Consider the following 7,201-nt stretch of genomic DNA (forward strand, 5'->3'; position numbering starts at 1 on the left):
TGAGGAGGGGGGATTATACAGAGACAAGAGCAGCTCGAGAGCTGAGTGCAGCAGAGAGCCAGGGCCAACAGGCCTGCTAGATATTATATACGTACAACTGCATTTATACTCAAACACACACGCATGCAGAATGCTGCATGGAATTAAAAGAGGCTTTATGATATTAGAATTACATTTGAATGTATTGTAATATGTTATTTATATTTATTTACAGATGAAGAGAAAGCTTTGTAAATGAATTATAAAATGATATAAAGCTGCAGCCATAATGCATGAGACAACACAATAACAAGACGATAATAAACCTAACCAATAATCAGGTTCTGTTGTACAGAAATAAAAATACAAACATTTTAAACAATAGGTTAAATATGTTTCTATATTTTGTAGAGAATCTAGCACTTTATTTTGAAACTACATAACTGTTCAGTTGAGTCCAGTAGCAAATGAAATGACAAATGCCAAAGATATAAATTCAAGTTAAAAAAAGCAGATTATGAATATGTGCTTCTTATTCGTCAAACTTAATTTAGGCAGCCCAGTCGAACACACTAATATACACACAAACTGCAGCATCATTAAAGGAGAAAAAATGTGATCATAAAAGAAAAAATGATTTCAGCAAAGTACTTAAGCTAAAAAAAATCTAATATTTCATCAGTCGTTACTCTCTCAATTATGTTAAAAAAAAGTGAGAAGAAGCTCCGTGCATGGCCATCAATATAAGATGGCTGATGCATTAAGAGTCCATAAAATAATCCCATATCACAAAGTGCCTGCACTCAAACCATAAAAATAAAACGATGCTGAGAAGCAAAATAAAATAGAGATATGCAAGCATATGGTATATATATATAATACACTGGATATTTTTGTAATTACTTTGGCAGATGGCCACCCAGTTACTTTATTTCCCTTGATTTAAGTGTGACTAGTTTTTACACATAGGATTAATGTGTGACAGTTCACATGTAGCACATATCACATTATCACACGCACTGCTCAGGCCCTGTGTCTCAAATACAAGCAGGACAGATTACTTGAATCTGGCATCTGTTGTTCCTGGAGGGGAGAAGGGTTGACTCGACGAGCCTCGAGATGTTTTTAAGGGAACGTTGGCCAATGACTGAGCAGATATTAGCATCATTACCGAGTGTGACTTCCTCAACACAACTTCATGCACTTCCTTCAACCAGGTTTCAATGAGCAGAGTAATCAGCGTGACACGAGACAAACAATCACAACGCGCCGTCAGTGTTTGAGCGACGGCCCTAATGTGACAGATCTGAGAGCGGCGGTGTGTGAGGGACAGGCGTGGCACGCAGGGGAACAGCAAGGCCCGCGGGCTGATCCCCAATCAGGACCGGGAAACTGGCTCCACTTCCCTGACACGTCGCACTCTGAGTGCTCACCGGCTTCATCAGCAGCTGGCCTACTTTCAGCCCTCCATAACAAATGTGAGGATTTGTTAATTTCCCTTCATCGTGTAGGGGCCATGTTTGTTTACAGTCTCTTTCTCAATGATGTGTTCCCACAGTTTTCTTTCATTCATACTTTATTCTTTTTGTCATTCTTCTTAAGTCATTTTCTGGACAGGCTTTTCTCGTATGTGGGAAGGCTAACAATTGACTTTCAACTCCTGGATGAATTACTTTTATGGGCTGCAGTGCCCATAGTCCCAATGGACACGCTAATATAGAGTATTAAAGACACTAAACTCCAGACAGACAACAATAGTTTTACCTTGCTGATCGCCATAAAACACACTTCATTCAAACTTATCATTAAAAGAAAACTCATCTGTCTTTGTTAGTCGTTCCAAGAATCAGTGGGAAAGTTTCCTAGAAGCGGAATAAGATACAGATATAAAAAAATAAGAAACCACTGCTACTATTTTCTACTTTTTCCTAACACTGCTTTTCCGTACGTGACATTGAACGTGACCCACCAAGAGGCTCACTGATGGACTGACAATGGGAAAGGAGTCAATGGCTCATTTTTGAAGATTTTCCCATGTTTAAAAAAATGCGTATGTGCAATATATTTGGTTAAAAAGCTTTGAACTAAATCTGCTGTGGTTCAATGATACTGTCATCGGATACATGGATAAAGGATTTTTCGCCCACAAATTAGATGTATCACTTAAGTGGTAAAAGGATTGACATTTCTATAAAAGTCTGATCAGAGAAGAATCGTGATAGAACAAATTAGAAAAGATGATAATCATCACATGTGTAGGTGGACCAGTCACTCAAGAGCAACAGAACTTTTCACAGAAAACTCGAAAACATGATGTTGTGCGCTGAACAGCAGTATCAAAGCGAGATAAAGAAGCCCGTGGGCGCTTAAACGTCATTCCATGAAATATATTTTTTTGAGACCAGAAAAAAAAACCTGTAAAACTGTTATTTTCTCTCCCCATCAACACCCTAATGCACACATGCAAATATTATGCTAATGGTATGTTAATTGGTGGAGTAGCTGCAAAGCAACCCTGCTGTTCAAATGACTGGTGAGAAAATAGGTGGGGTCAGTCGCAAGCTGTAAAAGCAGCTCCAACACAAATAAACAAAACCCTCGGGGATTAACGGAACAAGGGCCAGTGATAAACGGATGAGAAGAGAGACAGGGAATACAACAGGCGGTAAGCGAGGGGACAAGGGAATCAGCTCAGGGATATGGAAATATGAAGAAGCAGAGGGACAAGGGGGAGAAGGAATACGTGGGGGGAGAAGAGTTTAGACACAGGATTAAAAGGGTTAGGAGAATAAGAAACAGGACAGAGGCAAAACTAGTAAGAGTGAAGAGGGCTGAACCGGGGACATTACAGGGCAAGGAGCTTGTAAATTACAAGATAAAGCAATATCCAATGAGAGGAATGATTCCTAAAAAACGAACAGGACAGAGGTTACACATATCAGCATGAAGGAAATAGAAGGGAAGCAGAAATGCAAAGTTAAGACACCAAGTGTAAACGGAGATAGAATGAATGGGGGATACTGTAAGGGAGAATATATCTGAGAGCAGCGGAGTACAGGCATGTTTCAGGCTGCAGACGCTCAGTCTGTAGGGACTCGGATTGGAAAGCGAAGGGTAGCTGCATGGTTCAAGCATTGATCACCCTGCAGAGGTGTCCTTAAGCAAGGCACCAAACTCCTAACTGCTTCCTGACGATGTAAAGCATGGAAATATCTTTGTTGTGCCACTTTTACATAAAATAATGCATGTTTTCAGACGTGTATAGGTATGTGTATCTGTTTCTGTGGGAGTATTAGTGGGTTTTTTCCCCTTACGCTCATCAATGTATTATTGGAATAAATGATCTAGTAAAAAAAAACAATCATATTCTGCTCCCTTCTCAGTTTTTTACTTTGTAACTGATGAGACATAATCAAAATTCTAACTTTGGATTAATAGTTTAGTAAAAATAAATGAACAGATATTTACAGGTAAAGAATAAATAAACAAAACACAAGTTAATGCAATTAAGATGTGTTGCAACCACCCTAAATAGAACATTGAAATTAAATAAAAGTGCTGCTTCTATAGTTCACTGTCAAGTAACATGTTGTAGAGGTCGTCCAACATGGAAAAAGAAGGGGAAATAAATACAACTTTTGTCCAGACACAGTGATGGATCCTAAGTGCGACTTCCACTACGATAAGATAAAATGAGCATTTCCCAAAGCCCGATGCTCATTTTCTTCTGTCTGTTGGGTGGGACCGTTAGCAGTTGAGCTAACAGGATATACAATCTGTAATGAATATGAAGAACTGCTGAAGTTATAGTGTGCAAACATATAAACATAAGTTCTGGGAAATTCTCCAACGCAATTATCTTGAGATTCATGAAGTCTGTTTCCTACCAGGGATTATACTCTCCGTGGCCCACGTTGCACCGTATAATTGTTTGGAGTATTGAGAGTTGTGAAACATTACGGTAGGAAACACTTTGAGTATCTGAGGCGCCCCGTGGCTTCCTTCTGAATCCGTCAGGGGCTTTACAGCGCCAGCCTCCAGTGCCTCTGGTCCTTCCCTGTGTGTAGCGTAATGTGTAAGCTCAGCGGGCCCTGGCAGGAACAAGACTATTTGGAAACTGTCAGTGTCCGCTCCATGCCAACCAGCCACAAGATACAACCCCCCTTCCCTCCTGAAAAACATCCCCTCTGGAACCCCAATGGCTGCCAGTTTCTCAGACAGCCCACCGCTGACCCCTTCAGGCCAGGAAATTGTCATCCAGCCAAGGAGCCAGAGAGCCTAGGGGCCCCGATCCCCCCGCCCCCCAAACCAGGCTCTAAGATGGCTGTGTTGGCTGCTTATTCAAGCCTGAGAGAGAAAGGCTGAGAGACATCGAGAAAGAGCGAAGGGGCGGAAGAAAGAGAGCTCAAGATTGCATTTTTTTAATCTCCTCGTCACTTCATTTTGCTCCAAGATTAAAAAGCCCTCTTACTCCTCTCTTTGCCTTTTTTTGTTTTTATATGACAACAGTTTCCCCAGCATGCATGCTCCCTACAGACGCCAGCAGCCATGCAGCAGACAGCCATGTGTCCTGACAGTTGACTTTGAATAAGAGTCAGGATTAACTTGATTTGGACAGCTTTGTGGATTTTATTTTTATTTTGGGAAGAGGTTGCAAAAGGTTGCAAGAGAGACACGTTGCCCTCTTGGTTGTCGTCACGTATTTGTTTCCCCTTGTTTTTGTGTCCGCTCTCATTGCAACCAAACATGACCAATTGGTCTTCCTGCCTCAGGGGCCCAGTGTGGAATTGTTGAGATTTTTCCGATTGGGACAAATCAGGACAGTCCAGCCGCAGAGAGGCAGGGAGAGACGTGACAGCGGGGGGATTGTCGGTTTAAAGTTTAAACTTGGGACAGCTGTTGTACCATGAGTGTAAGAGGGATTTCCTGGGTGGAGGTGTCCTAATGGCATGGTGTTAATATGAATTCATAGACAACCCATTAGCGCCCTTCACTAACCCACCACCTCCTCGTCCTCCTCCCCACCATAATGGCCTTGGCTCTAGCCGCTAGTCTGCATGTAGCGGATAGAGCCTGGATTTATTCTGATGTTCCCGGGGATTACACCCTCAGTGAGCTGTGTATTATGAGTAGATTTAGAGCCATAACTCCTGAAGATAAGGGAGGATTGGGGCGATTGTTTAAAGGGCATGTGTTAGCCATCATCGCCGGGACACAGGGGACATCAGTGTGTGTGTGTGTGTGTGTGTGTGTGTGTGTGTGTGTGTGTGTGTGTGTGTGTGTGTGTGTGTGTGTGTGTGTGTGTGTGTGTGTGTGTGTGTGTGTGTGTGTGTGTGTGTGTGTGTGTGTGTGTGTGTGTGTGAGAGAGAGAGAAAAAGATTCAGAGGACTAAATTGTTCAGAGCATCGATGGTCATTGAAATTCCAATCCGATCTGCTTCACAATACGGAACAATATTCGGAAATGCTTCAAATGAATTCACATAAATGCTTTCTGGATAATGAAAGCTTTGGTTGCATTAATCAAAAAGGGAATTTCCAACAATTATGCACAGTAGTTCATTTTCATTGCTTTCAGTGCAGCCACTTTATGAAATAAAAATGACAAATTAATACATAGTACAATAAAAAGCTTATTATGGTCCCCCCTTTTTCTAGGAAAAAAACATAATGTATTCTTGTTAAAACCCCAATCCGTCTAAATCTAAAACCACTGTATTGAGCCTGAATACACAGCTAACCCAAAGTGAGACCTCCAGTCATCCCGATGTTCCACTGAGTCCTGAACATAAATTTGGACTTTCGAAAGGCCGCTGCCTGACACGTGTGTTCTGGTATCGTGGTGGGAGCGCAGCGAGGCTCAGCAGGCCTGCCGTGAGGCTCTTTACAAGGCCTCAGGGACGAGCGAGAGACCACACCGACCACAAACACAGCTCCATAAACACCGTCAGCGCCTCAGCAGAGGACTGCAGGTCTGCTGGACTACTTCACTGACGATGATGAAGTCGCAGGCTGACAGAGCAGAGTTTTAGATGTCGGTGTGTGACACTGATAAAGGTTTTACAGAAGTTGCATTGTTTGGATTCTTGCGACATTGGTGTGAAATTCCCGCCTTTATGTTGGGTAGTATAAGAGGTACAGAATGTCCTCTCCAGCAAGGTCTGCCAGAAGTATAAACCACTAACTATAGTCTGCACTTTGGTGGCCTCACATGAAAGCATGGGAAACCTTTTTCCGTGACAATATGAGGGATTGATTACTACACGCTGTGATCTATAAACTGTATGTTTTTAAACTATATTTCTACTCCGCTTATAACAACCTGAAACTCACAAAGTCCAGCTGGGATTTATTTAACTCTGTGTTAATGTGTGTAATCTTCCTCAGGGTGAATACCAAGGAACATGATTTGTGATTGTGGTTGAAAATGTCCTAATAGCTCATACCAGGGCTCTTTAAAAAGGCTGGTGGAACATTTAAATGTTTTTACCATTCAAGTTGAAAAAGCAGAAAGGACGTTTGCTGGCTCTCAAAGGTTTAGAAACTATTAGATTTTGTAAAATGTTCCGTTTTAGACAAATACATATTCTATCCTTGGATTATAACCTATGAAAGATCAAAGCGTTTGTCATTTCAAGAATGCAGATGATAAAAGTAGGGCTGATTTGAATTACTCATACAGTATACTGTGGTGTTGCTTGAGTCAAGTTAAATACAGTAATAGAGTAAATGTCCTTAGTATTATTCCACGGTTTATTATTACAAGACTTCTCCAATTAACTGTTTGCTTCATACGACCAAACCAAATCAATACAACCACAAATAAAATGATTAAAAAGTCAGAATAGCACGAGGCCTCCCTATTGAACCCTATTTATTACTGCAGAAATGATGGTTTGTTATAAATGTGTTCTAATAAATATGCTTCTTCTTGAGAGAAATGTACAGTAGCGGTCCTAATCAGTAGGATATTTTTCTTTCTCCATCATGCCAATCCATCAGTCTTGAAATGAAGCAGCGGTCCAGTGAGCTTTTCCCTTCAGTATTGTGCCAAGCTGTCAATTTACAGACAGAAGTATGCCGGCTCTAAAATGTTCCAATAAATAAACATTACTGCGCAAGAGGACAGCTCTATCTGCGTGTGTGTGTGTGTGTGTGTGTGTGTGTGTGTGTGTGTGTGTGTGTGTGTGTGTGCGCATGCGTGTATGTGTGTGTGTGCTCGT

The sequence above is a fragment of the Eleginops maclovinus genome, chromosome 17 (genome assembly GCF_036324505.1).
Source record: "Eleginops maclovinus isolate JMC-PN-2008 ecotype Puerto Natales chromosome 17, JC_Emac_rtc_rv5, whole genome shotgun sequence".
In the NCBI taxonomy this organism is placed as follows: domain Eukaryota; kingdom Metazoa; phylum Chordata; class Actinopteri; order Perciformes; family Eleginopidae; genus Eleginops; species Eleginops maclovinus.